This window comes from Eulemur rufifrons, chromosome 1, assembly GCF_041146395.1.
Source record: "Eulemur rufifrons isolate Redbay chromosome 1, OSU_ERuf_1, whole genome shotgun sequence".
Classification (NCBI taxonomy): Eukaryota; Metazoa; Chordata; class Mammalia; order Primates; family Lemuridae; genus Eulemur; species Eulemur rufifrons.
The window spans coordinates 28,735,495-28,749,885 of NC_090983.1; positions in this window are offsets into that span (position 1 = coordinate 28,735,495).

Genomic DNA, 14,391 nt, shown 5'->3' on the forward strand with positions numbered 1-14,391 from the left:
CTCCTTACTGGACAGTCTAGAAAACTAGACTTGGGTGGTGGTAGGAGCAGGGGTAGACATGAGGAAAAGGGAGAAAACAGTGGATATCTAGAAAGCAAGTCAGAAAAACAGGGCTTCAAGGATGGGTGGAGAGCCAGAGGACAATAGTGAATGTTTATGGAGCTCTTAACTCTCCTTATTCTAAGTGCTCTACCCTTACTATTTGCTAAATCCTCAATCGACAATCCTAAGTAGTACCTGTTATTATTAAACCTCTGTATCAGTCAGGGTCCCAGCAGGACACAGAAAGCATGTGCAGATATAATCATGAAGACAGTTTAGTGAAGAGATGATTTACAGGTGTGTGGGCAGAGTTAGGGAACCAATAGGGCTGGAGAGATATCAAGGACTGGCAAAAGAGTGAGCTGCCCTAGGACTGAATGGGCAACAGGAAGAACAATGTTATAGGAGCCCAGTGACTGCCACTACCATGGAGAAAGGGCCACCGCCAGAGCTGGTCTTGGAGGGCTGGGTCACTGGCAGATCTGCAGTATTAAGAGGCAGGGGGAGGATTAAGACATATTCCAACCCCTCTCTCTTCTGCAGGCTGACCTGCCATTGGCTAAATCCAAGTAAGTCTCACTGAAGCTATCTGTAGGGGATGGACTCCCCCGGTGGAGAATAAAGTATGGGCTTTATTTGTGGGGGGGACTAGAATAAAGTATGGGCTTTATTTGGGGGAATAGAATAACCAACACTATCTTCCATTTCACAGATGAGGAAATCAAGGCTCAGAGAAGTTAAGTACTTTCTCAAGGTCACACAGCTAGACAGTGGTGGGGCCAGGATTCATACCTTCATACCTAGTTAGTCTGAAAGCACTGCCTCTGGAGGATTCTGCAGGAGGCAGATTGATGGGGTAGGCATGTGCCCAAATCATCTGGGTTAATAGTACACAAAAGACAGAATCCCAAAAACGAGTAGCCTGTGGCTGACACCATAGCTGAATTCATCAAAAAGAGCAGTTAAATTCAGGCAAACTCTCTGAGAAATAATTGTTTTGTATACAGAATTCATTTCATTTGCAGGGAAATTAATTTGCACAGAAATTTTAAAAAGTATTCTTGTGGTTATATTTGCATGATGCCAAACATCTAGATGAAAATAAAACTAATGGACTCTTTCTCAATATCCACATTTTTGGCAGCAAAATATCTTTATATTTCAGTGAATTTACCAGCCAAGTCTTATAATAAAAACTAAGATTTGGGTCAGTCTTTGTAGTTTTAACAAAAGCTTTCATTCAGCATATATTATTTCATTTAATTCACATAATAATCTTGCTCTCTTAACACTACTATTCCAATTTTATAGATGAAGAAATGGAGACTTAGAGAAACCAAATGACTTGTCTAACATCTAAAAGATAATCTGTGGCAAGTCTGGGTCTTAAGACTCTGATCTTCTGGCTGTAAGCCTCATGTTCTCTTTAATTCCCCAAGAAACTTCCTCAGCAGAGAGATATCATAGGTCTTTAACAAATTAAAAGCACAAAAAACAAAACAATCCTGTTATCATTCTTCTCCAGAGATTAAAATGAGACTGCAATAGCTGTATTTACTTTTAACTTGACGTTTCCATGTTTCTCATCATTCAACATTAATCAGGATAGAACAAGGAGCAACTAGAAACCCAGTAGGGGTCACGGCAGAGTCCAAAGGTATAAAGTGCACCCAGCCCCAGTAGCATCCCTGCAGAACTTATACTGAACCCCAAAGTTTGAGCAGTAGCTCTGGGTGATGCTATAACTGGGCCAGGTCTTTCTCTCACCAGGGAAGTGGTCTGAAATCCACAGCTATGTATAGGGTGTAGGGTTCAAGAGGAAGCAGACCCTTTCTGTCACTCACAGCTAGCACAGAGCCTGGCACATAGTAGGTTTTCAATATCCATTGCTAAAATAAGTTAATAAAACATTCCCACTACATATAAACCACTAGACCATCAATTAAACCAAGACATGATCATTCACAAAGCAATCTACATACTTTATAGCTTGTCCTTCTATTCCTGGGGCCAATGGGATGTGTGTGTGGAAGCACTATGAAAGTGTAAGGTATTCTATGAAAGTAAAGTGCTATCATTGCTGCTACTACAACCAACACTGGTACTATCATCATATTTGTTCTCCTCATCCTCATCATTATTTTCATGGCATCGACATCATTGCACGGACCTGCACACACAAGTCAAATTGATAAAAACCTGGTTATTGTAACACATATTGGCCCCTCCTGCACAGTCCTCCATGCTTCTATGCTCTATGGACTGCATCAACTTCAGGGCCCTCTGGCTTCCTGTTGGGATTGGCCAATGAGAGGCTCAGTAGGAAGTTGGAGGGTGAGAAGAGAGGTCAGGGTATTTATTTCCTCAGTTGCTTTTTTGGCTTCTTTCTCTTGGGTCACGCTAATTTGGCTTAGTCCTTGTAACAAAGACCACAGCTCCTATGGGTGGCTCTCTCCTGCAGCTGTAGGTCTCCCCAACATGAATAACTGCTCCTTCCTCTCGCCTCTTTAGGCCTAGGGTGGTAATAGCTTCTCATTCTTTGCTGGCTCCAGCAAGCTTCACCATCCCTTGTTGAGTTCCCTGAACCACATCTACAGCTTTGTAGACAGTCCCTTCACTAAACTGTTCTTAATTACCCTTGTTAAATTTGCCATCTGTTTCCTGCCAAGACTGTGGCTGAGACAGACAACTGAACATGTCAGTATAGGATGAGAAAAATGAAGCGCACTGGGAAGATGCTTTTCCTCCCCATACAACAGACCTTCACCCCTTTCTCTGAAAACATACCAACCGCTATTACCCTTCCTGTAGAATGGAACTACTTCCTACTCCTCTCCTCCTACAGCATAGACGGTAGGACCCAATGTCTGTGCCGGTGCCAGAGGAAGCAGATGACAAGGCACACACTTCAGCTGCTTGCCCTGAAATCAGGAACGCAATGCAAGAGGGAATATCAGTTACTGTGTGTCACCACCAGGGAAATAACACTAGACGGGATGAGTGCAGAGAGACAGAGGTGCGAGGACAGAACCAGGGAGTAAAAAGAGGGAGGAAAAGTCAATAAAAGGAGGAGTAAAAGGGTGAAGAAGGCAGCTAGGTCATCTATTGACATTAAAACACAAATCACTTAAAAACCAAAGGAAATCTAGAGTCAAAAGATCTATCCTTACAAAAAATACTTGATGTATGTGTTGGCTTGAGGCACAAGTGCAGACTGTGGATCTGACAGGTAAGGGAAGCCAGGAAAGGGAAGATTTGGCAGAATTGGGCCATCACAGTAGCTTGAGGTTAGCACTAAAATGCACTTTATTAGCTCAAGGTAGAAATCAAATATTTGATTCCTAATAGATGATTAGACTCACTCTTCAACTAATTTATATGAATTTTCTGCTTTCCATACAGATATTAACATCATGTAGACATAAGTGGTACTGGATATTTTTTGCAAAATGAGCTTAAAATTGTTGAAATAAAGAGAAACAACTGGGGTCTCTGCCTTCCAAATGCTACATCCTATTTTAGTTCTTCTGATGGAATGCAAGGAAGAAAAGTTAGATTTGCACAAGAGACCCCTAGGTGATCTATATTTAAAAGCTCTTTCACATGGAGCAGCACAGTTGGGAGTACACTTCAGAGGCTGATGGCATCATTTAATTATGCTGATGTTTCCCTATGTTCCTTGTGTTCTCTGAATGGTGTGCTAATACCCTGCCAGGTGGATGTGCAGGAGGGAGGGACAGAGAGAGTGCCTTTCTGCAAACATTCTTGCTGCATTCAGCCAGATCATGCAGAAGAGAAGATTGATGAGCAATAATTAAGCACACCAAAAAATTATATCGTGATGATTGAAGATTAGGAAATTGAAAAGGTAAAAAAAGTTTAGGGATCTGTTATATCTCTGGAGATGTTTGCTATCAGAATTTCAATCTTGTGTTTAGGTTTTTGTGTACATGTTAGCAAATGAAAAGTTTAAAATAACATCAAACATAGCTTGAGAGAAGGGAATCTGAATATATGCATTCCATATTTTGCCATCTTTAAAAAATTTATCCTTACAGAGATTTATTTTTATTGTTTATTTCTCAGTTTTCTAATCTCTAGTTTATTATGGTGCATATATCTTGTTGGGCTGTATGGTGCCAATTAAAAAAATTCGTACTGCAGGATGGATTCCTATTTTTTAATATAGCTGTTCTTATATCACATAGTCTTCTTGATGTTTTTCATCTTTTTAGAGCCAAAATAGGGTGTAAACATTTTAAGAGCATTTAATTCCAACACATATATATTCTTCAGTTGAAATTGGAATTGATTTCCATTTTGTGCTATTAAAATAAATGTACTATTCCCAGACATTTAAGGGCCTTATGGTTGCTTGATTTCTCTTCTATATCATCTTTAGTTCATCAACCAAACCATAGCTTCTCAATCATTTTAGGACATAATCTATTTTTTTGCATTGTTATGAATATGAAATCAGATGCCAGAATGACACATTTCTCTATCCTTAGACTCCCTAGTGTCTGAGGTGAAAGTAAAACCCCAATGGAAATCAGTTTTTGTAATAATCTCCTTGGTTGCTATCTTTAATCCCTGTAATTTGAGCTACTAAAGCCATTTAATTTTCATTTATACAAACAATACTATAATATAATAACAATAATAGCAGGATAGATTCTACTTTTTACATTTTTCCTACCGTATTTTCAAAACTTTGCAGCCTACATAAAAGTCAAAAAGAATAGTATAGTGAATACCTGTATACCCCTACCTAGATTTACCAATTTTGAAATTTCATCATATTTATTTCTCTCTCTTTCCATGTGCCTATGTGTATACATATATTTTTAAACATTTGGAAGCAAGTTGCAGACATCATCCACATTACCTGTAAATATTTCAGCATGTATTTGTGAGGAACAAGGATTTTCTCCTAAATAGCCACAATATCATTATTTTATCCAAGAAACGTAATATTGATACAACAGTGTTACCCGATATGCAGATCATATTCAAATTTCCTCAACTCGATAACGTTCTTTACAGCAGTATTTTTAAAACTCTTGGATTTAATCAAAGATCATGCATTGCAGTTAGTTGTCATTTGTAAAATCTCCTTTGTAGATTTTATTTTTGTTCTAATGTACATACAAAAAAGCAGATGGAGCCTAGAGGTGTGGGAGACACTGTCGATGCCCTGCCTCGTGTTTCCGCAGCTCGCCTGCAGCTTCCCTGGACGTTTTCCATGAGAAGACAGCCCCTTGCCGCCTGTGGCTGCAGCTGCTTAGCCTCTCTGCCACGGGGCTGCCTCCAGAGCCAGGGGGGCTTGCTCAGCCTTTGAGCAGGGCAGCCTGGAAGAGCGGGGGCTTTCAACGCCCCAGGGACAACTCTCAGTCAATAAAGTTCACAAGTCGGTTGGTGAATACCCAACTTTCTCCTCCCTTAGTGGAGAGACTCTGAGTCCTGTTCTTCACACTCCTGCCAGGACAGCTTAACCCCAGTTCTCCCCAGCAGCAACTTGCCCATTAGCACACTTTGGGGGACCTTTCCCCCTTCCCAGTCCCTCTCCTCCTACTCACTCACTTGTGCTTCTTGGGACTACCTCCCCAAATAGACTACCTGCACCTAAGTCCTTCTTTAAGGATCTGCTTTGTGGAGAACCCCAACTAAGTAGTCCATCGTCACACCCCTAACTGATGGCAAGCCAGGATTTGGACTCAGGCAGCCTGGCTGCAGAACTGTAAGCCCGAAACCAAACATTGTTTTACACACTAGTTTCCCTACAGGATTAAGTCACTCACTCAAGGTCTCGAATCAGTAATTAGGGCTGAAATGGAAATGCAAACTTTTATTTGACTCATTCCAAAACCCTCAACGATAACATCAGATAAACCCAATGGAGCCTCAAAATGTAGAACATGACGATAAAGATAGCAGAAACTAGGTTGCTTTCCCTCTTGAATTATAATTTTTAACATTTTTCTTTAGTTAAAAAAATTTAGTAAAGATTTTCTTTTGAGAAAATCTATAAATCAACAAATATTCATCAAACCATGATTGAGTCCCAAGGGCTGTGCTGGGTGAGGGTGATCATTAATCTCTACCCTCAAGGAGATCACAGCATAGTGAACGTAATTTATTACTGTAGTAACTCAACAACAACAGTGTTAATACTAATAAAACACACACAGAGGCACACAGTACCTCTGACTCTCAATAGAGATAGTTAATTTGTCATTTTCCCCTCTCTTTTTCTCCAACATTCCTCATAAATGTCCTTGATATGACACTTCTCACACTTTATAGTTATTGTCTATTTATGTATCTGTGTCTCCCACTAGACTTTGAGTTCCTCAAAGTCAAGGATTGCATTTTATCCTCATTATCCAGCATTGGTCTTGGTGAATAGCTATTAATTTATCTATTTCTTCCACATGACTGGGGACTGTACTAACATATTAAGTGCATTGCCTCCTTTAATCTGCAAAAACAAATGAACAAAAAAAAACTTTTAAAGTAGCACCTATTATTGTGTCCATATTTTTTAATAGAGGCTGGGGTGGGGTGGGTTTGTGGTTGCTAAGGTCACACAGCTATTAATAGTAAGTGATAGAGCTGGGATTCAATCCTAAAATTCAGTATGACTCCTTGCTCCATTCTACATTGTGTATCCAGCCCTATAGCTGAATTCTTCTGAAAACCAGACATCACTGAAAATGGTTCTGATCACTTTAAAATTGTGCAAGATATTAATATTGCTACTGCCAAGCCTCTCAATATGGGCTGCACCCCCCAGCAGATGAGACAGCTGCCTTGTCTCAATTAACCTTTACTGAGATCGGGTTGGGTTGACATTAGCTCCCTAAGCACCTCTTCAATCACTCATTCATTCATTCATGCATTCATGGGTTTTCATTTCAAATCGCCCCTTTGTGAACCAAGTTGGAAATTCTCATTTTCACACATCACCTATTTTGATGGATTCTGCTCAGTTATTTTCTATTTTCATGATTGACCAGCAGCCGTTTATACATTTTTTCCAACCATCCTCTCCTTTGCAGCACTGGGCCTTCGACCTGTGATTGCTTTCAAGGAGGTATATTGGCAGTTGTTTTTTTGACTGTGGTTCCCTGGTAGCTTCAGTTTTCAAATGAAATTGAAATGAAATTGAACAAGATGAATCTTTGTCACTTCCAAATCTTTGAAATCTCAGTATACATATATATATGTATGTGCATATATTTGTGCACATATATATACACATATATTGTGTGTGTGTGTGTATACATAATTTTAGCACCTTCCTTAGTACTGACAATGGGGAAAAATTCAGATGAGCACTGATGATGGGGAAAGTACTGATGGAAAAGTTGCTAGCCATTGACTTGAAGGGTGGATGTGCCAGCCACAGGCATTCCTGGTGGGGTAGCCAAGATGGTTTTTGAGAGTAAAGTTTTATCGGAACATAGCCACATTCATTCGTGTATGTATTGTCTATGGCTGCTTTTTTGCTACAATGACAGAGTTAAGTAGTCACAATAAGAGACCATATTCCTGCAAAACATACAGTATTTATTATCTGGTTCTTTACAGAAAAAGTTAGGAATAGAGAAAAGGGCATAGTTATACAATCTCTGTTCAAACCCTGACTTTGCCACTTAATAACTGAGAGAGCTTGGGCAAAGCATAACCTTTCTGAAATCCAGTTTTCTGATCCGTAAAATTATGTTAATAATGAATGAGAAAATTCAATGAAAACACTCTGTAATCTGTAAACTTTTATCCAAATCTTAACTGTTAAATATGTGGGGAGAGCAGCATTAGCAACTGTATCAGTTAGCTATCGCTGCATACCAAACTGCCCCAAAACTCAGTGGCTACATAAACCAATAATTTATAATTTTTCACAAGTCTTTGGGTCAGCTGAGTGTTGGCTGATTCCCTCTGGGCTCACTTGAGTTGATTTTCTGGTCTCTGCTGGACTCAGTGGTTGGCTGGAGAGTGCTTTTTCTATGCTTTTCATCCTCTTCCTGGGACCAGTGGGCTAGCCTAGGCAATAGCAGAGGTACAAGAGAGCAAGCCCAATCACAGAGGCACTTTTGAGGACTCTCCTTGCATCATGACTGCTAAAGTTCCATCAGCCAAAGAAAATTCCCATGGTCAAGGTCAGGAAGAGCCACAGCAGGAGGCCTCTGCAAGGTCACATGGCAAAGGCTAAGGATACTGGGAGTACTGAAGGCTTGAGATCCTTAATAAAATGTATTAAAGCTATTGTTTGAGGAAATGAGATTTCTCAAACTGTGATGGTGAGAGTAAAATTGGTACAACTTTTTGGGCCACAGTTTGGCAGCACATAAGAAAGACATTATACATATATATATAGCATTTGACTGAGCTATCACATTTCTAAGAACTTAGGTGAATCATCATGGATGAATAGAGAGATTTATCAATACGGATGTTTACTACAACATTGCTGATAAGGGTAAAAGACTGGAAACAAATGTCCAAAAATGGAATCATAGTAAATAAATTATGGACCATCCACATGATAGAATAATATGGAGCCATTAAAATTGAGGATAAAGAAGAATAGTGCTGTGGAAAAATATGCATGATGTATTGCTTAGTGAAAAAGGTCATAAAACAGTTTCTATAATATATTCATGTTTTATTTAAATATGACTATATATGCATAGATAATAAAATGCATATATAGTAAAATATTAACAGTGGCTATACGTGAAAAATAAGATTAATATTGAAGTTTTATTTTTCTTCTTTGTCATTTTTTTAGATTGCTCAAATGTTCCAAAATGATCATGTATTATTTTTGTAAGAAAAATTAATTTACACAAAATAAAATAATGTAAATCTTATTTTAAAAAGCACAGAAAAGAAGTATGGCAGAAGCAATCAACATATGTGCCATGGGTTGCCGATTCTTGCTTTCAACTTTTTTCTTTGTTCTCCCGGAGGCATTGTAAGATAATGTGCACTTCATCTATTGATTGAAAATACATTTTATTTCAAATGAGTAACTTGTTGGACAGGAATCACTTATGGCTATGTAGCTATGCATCAGTTGTACTGCTCTTGTTTAAGTTATTTATTGGGAATTAGAATTATGATTATTCTCTCTCTCTGCCTAAACATTTTTTATGTATTTATATAACTACTCCCTTGCCACTTGCAAAAGCCTATGTTTTAACTTTGAAACACCTAAGAGAGGGCAGATTACAATAGTGTTGTCAGTTTTTGTACTAATGTATTGAAAAATAATATAACTGCCAATGTTTGACATATTAAAAGAAAACTGAATTCAGACTACATATATGACTCACCTACTTTCTTTTCCCTTCAGTCTTTGTTCTACTCCTGTCTTATATTTCATGTTGCTATACCTGTTAAGGTTTACATTATGGAGGGGAAGTTTCCCCTTCCATAGCAATCTTTGGTTAATAGAAATGTATCTAACAAAGCATTAATTCTACACTCAAATGAGAACCACTCGTGAATGTTCATGGATATGATAAGGCACTGAATTGGTTGTTAAGAATACATAGAAGAAGAAGGCAATGCCACTGGCCTTGGCAATATATAGGCTATTTTAGAAAAAAATCATATCAACAGAAATCCTGATAATTACATATCCTTAAATTTTTATAATTCTATATGCTTAAAAACTGATAATTGCATAAGGTTGGCAAAATAAATGGTATAGCCACAAATCTTCAAAAGCAGGCAGTGCGAGTTTCATAGTCTGCCCCTAGGAAATGCATCCCATTGATATCCATGTACTCTCCTTCAATAACTTTAATGCACACTAAAAAATTATAAAAATTGGCTTGTACTTTATGTGATAATCACAGCTGTTTTATAGAAAATATCTTTAGGGGAATGCATAAATAAATTGTGATATCACCACACCAAGGAATACTATGCAGTGATGAAAATGAATGAACTAGAGCCACAGGTATCCACATGGATGAGTTTTACAAAAATAATGCTGAACAAAAAAAGCAAGTTGCAAAGGCATACGTACAGTACACTTAAGTTCTTCCATTCATATAAAGCTTAAAAATATGCAAAATATTAGTAAATATTGCTTAGAGGTGTAGTAGATAGATATAATGTGTCTATGCACTAGATGTTCGCTAACTATACATTGGCTGGGCATTAGGAATGATAAACCCCAAACTCAGCAGAGGCATTAGTGCTGAGAGAAAAGGGTAGAGTAGATTTGAGGAAGAGTTTGTAGATAGCTTGAAACGTACTACCAATATGTTAATTCTTTAGTTGGTTGCTGAGTGAGATGGAATTTTTTATGTTATCTGTTTACCTTTCTGTATGTCTCAAATCTGTTGTCACAAAATTTAAAGAAAACAAATGTTCTGGAAGGCTTGGGCAGATTACCTCTAGACACAAGTGTGACTAAAAGAAAGAAAACATTTTCACCGATAGTAGATAAAAAGGTGACAACTGGATTTAAAAGGATTTACAGCAGTACATTATGGTAAAAACTTGAACACAGTTTTTAAGAATATGAACTCAGTGTGACCACGTAGACCAAATAAAGTTTGTCCATCCGGGGACCTATTTATTCTGTCACAAATATTCATACTGAAAGGTCCTGAGTTTCCAGAAACTGCTTACTAAATGTTGGAGAAAGTTTCTATGCCTGAGAATTTAGTGCTGTTAATCTTCTGCCACATTTGTGCCTGGTCCATCAGACCATTTCAGGTCTTGTCTGTTTTTATTACTTGTTATATTTCTAGCAAAGTTAAAGCTTTTAACACTGCTTGGGTGCCTGTGAAGTTGATGAATTCCTCTGCTGCTGATGGTGTCTCATGCTGATCCTCTAATGGGTGCACTGAAATATAATCTGCTGGGTTATTTTCTTTCCCTGGCCCATGCACAATTTTGTAATCATAACCATGTAGATATTGTAAACCCCATCACTCAGAGCACATTGCTGCCTTGAACTGTGAACTGCCAAATATTGTCATGAGTACTTGATGATCTGTTACCACAGTAAATGCCGAGCCGTAAATGAATAAAAGACAGTGTATGAAAACGGGGAGGACTGGCAGGTCTCTGTCAAACCCGTAAGGATGGTTAGGACACTCTTAAAATCGGTCTTGCAGAGAAGAAAGTAAATGCACTTTCACCTAGGTTGAAACACAAGATATATTTTCACAGATTTAAGAAAGCCTTCATAAATCTGATGATGGAGTCTTTAGGTAATGGCCTGTAAGTTTGGATATTGCAAAGCATACAAGAGTTATTACCTTCATTTTCATTTGTCAAGTGGCTGGAAATACACAAAATTATTTTACAATGCTTGACATTACAAAAGCTTCCCAGTCAACATGGCAGTAGAAAAGCTATATTTCTCACTGGATTCCAAATTCGAATCTCTTAAACTGAGACGTGCCAGGTTTGGTATCTCAGCTTCTCCATCTGTAAAATGGAGATGGTAATAGTTTCAATGTTCTGGGCTGTTGTAAGAATTAGTTCATGTTTAAAACCTTGAAAATGCAAAGCACTGCATGAAAGTTAGGAAAACAAGCTAGAGAATATCTAAATTTTGATTTTTCTTTTTGACATATTTTATTCAATGCTTTTGTTTATGTTTTTTCATATTTAAAAAAAAAAGAAAGAAAATGAAACTTATTCTACCAAATGTTTCATTTGGCTTAGGGTTTAGAGTAGCTCTTATGTCTATTACTGAGTCCTAAAGATAACAAAATACTTGTCATTTGTAAAAAATTCACTTTATGCTACTCTTTGATATGTTTAAAGAACATAGATGATTTTCAATATTCTCCTCTTTCAAAGATAATTTTTTCAGTAAAAAGTTTAAAGGAAACTTAAGATTTAAGCATAAATTACTTGATATATGCAAAATTTACTCAGTATATAAATTCAATGCATATCCTTTTCTCTGGCTCCAACAGATACCTTTGATTTCACTTCCCAGTCTGGATGACCAGGTTTGTGTTTTGTTTCTTTATGCCTGGCCCTCCAGCCATAGAGAGACAGGGTCCCACATTCCTGCACCCCTGACCTCCTGTGGTACATGAGAAGGTGGTCTTTTGTTCAAACCACAGTGTTCTGTCTTTTTGGCACCTCTATCAAGTAAATGAGTGGAGATATAACAGCAGTTTACTGAACACCTACTATATTCCAGATACAACACTAGGCATTTAATGTATTTCACCAAATTTAACTGCCTCTACAACCCAATGAGATATACACTGTATTTATTTTCACTTCATGGTTAAAGAATGAGGCTCTCAGAAAAGTCAATAATTTTTCTGAGGTTACAGAGCTAGTAAGTAGCAGAGACAGGATTCAAACCCGAGCCTGTTTAGTGCTCTTTGACTCTTCTCCTCCTTTTTTCAGTCTGTAGATAAATCAGATAGCTGTGGTTTTAAAATATGCCCACAATTCTTTGATGCCCTTTCTTCGAAAGGCAGAACTGATTCTCTCCATAGAATTTGCAGCAGTGACTGTGTGGCATCTAAGGCTCGTGGAAGGCACTGCATCTTCCTTCCAGCTCTTTCTCTTGGTGTATCGCACAAGGGGGAAGCAGCCACCATGTAGGAGGACTCTCCATCAGCCCTATGGAGAGGTCCCCAAGGCCTAAGAATTCCTGCCAACAACCAGCATCAACTTACCTTTCATGTGGGTGCACCATCTTGAAAGTGGTTCTTTCCAGCCAATAGTGAGGTCTTCAGGTGACTGAAGCCTTGGCCAATGTCTTGACTACACCAAAACCACCAGCCAGCCTGCTCTCAATTTCCTGACCCACAGAAACTGTGTGAGACTGCAAATGTTAATTGTTGTTTTAAGGTGCTAAAATTTGGGGCTATTTCTCATGCAGCAATATACCAGCTAATGGAACAGATAGCAGAATTGTTAAGTGAAGTGATCATGACAGTCTGGCATCGTAGGCCAAAATCAATAAAAGTTTAAAACAGTTACTGTTATAGATACTTAAAATCAATTGCACAAGTTAAATTCCTAATATGGGAGCAATTAATTTTAAAATAAATGAAATTGATCACTGTTCAAATTGAGCTAACAATGTGATTCTTTAAAAAAAAAAAATCAATTATGTTGTCCTGGGCTGCTTTCATGGAAACAGAGTCATTCTGGTCCTCCTCTTTTCTGGACAGGTCTGACCACAGCTGGAAACCCAGTTCTGCTCTGTGGTTCCCATTTTAAGAAGCATGTTAGCTACCCAGGGTCTCTAGCGGCTGGAACTCAGGCCCAGTGAAGCATCATTTGAGAATACGGGTTCTTTAGTTCAGAGAAATAAAGAGCAATGAATATAGTTTTCTGTTTTTAACTCTTTAAAGAGTTATAGCACAGAAGTGGGAGAGGACTTGCTCTGTTTGGCTCCACAGGATAGAACTAGAATCATGGGAAGGCAGGCCTAGGAGGCTCCTAGTACTGCCAGCACTGGAACATCCAGCAGGAGATGGTGCTACCTCTCAGGGAAACTCTAGAAGAGATGATTGCCCCTGCAAGGCAGGTTAGACTACAAAACCCAATAGACTTTTACAACTAACTATTATTCAGTGGCATGAGAACCCAATTTGTGTGTGGGTGTTGGGTGGTAGGAGTTATACTGGTGGCCTGGACTATTCATGTATTAATATTTCTTCATTCATGTCCCAAACTCGATCCCAGAAGGACTTACTGCTTTTTATACAGTGGATAAGTAATGTAGGTTAGGGTCTATCCTTCCATCCTTCCGTGGAGGTGGTGGTGGTCACTCTTCTGGGAGATGTTGGCTGCTTGGGATTGGCACAGATATAAGGTGCCCTGTTCTTGAGTACCACCCCAGTGGGAATTCCCCAGAGCAAATGGCACAGAGCTTGTTGGAAGTTTTAAAGGGTTTATTTTCCACTTTATTTTTAGTTCCTCTGTGTAAAATTATACAAATATGCACAATGTGTTCATGTCACACTTGCTGTTTTTAGTATGAATTATTATCCTCACTTTTTGGATTCCCCTTCTCTTCCTTTCTACTCTATCTACATTAGACCTCCTTACCCCAAAAGGTTATCCATGTTAACAATTCAGTACACATGTCCTTCCATATGTCTCCCTGTGCTCATATACATCTAAACTCATATGGACTAAATATATCCACATGGAGAGTGCTTTTTGGTGTTGGTTTATGAATGTAGAATCGTATTATGCATAATTTCCTGTATCTTTCCTGTAACAGTTCTCATTTCTACTTGCAATGCATAAGAATACTCTTTTGCCCAAGGTGTAATAGCTCTTTTTATTTTTTTGTCAAACCAATACACGCTTTCTCATTGTTAGTTT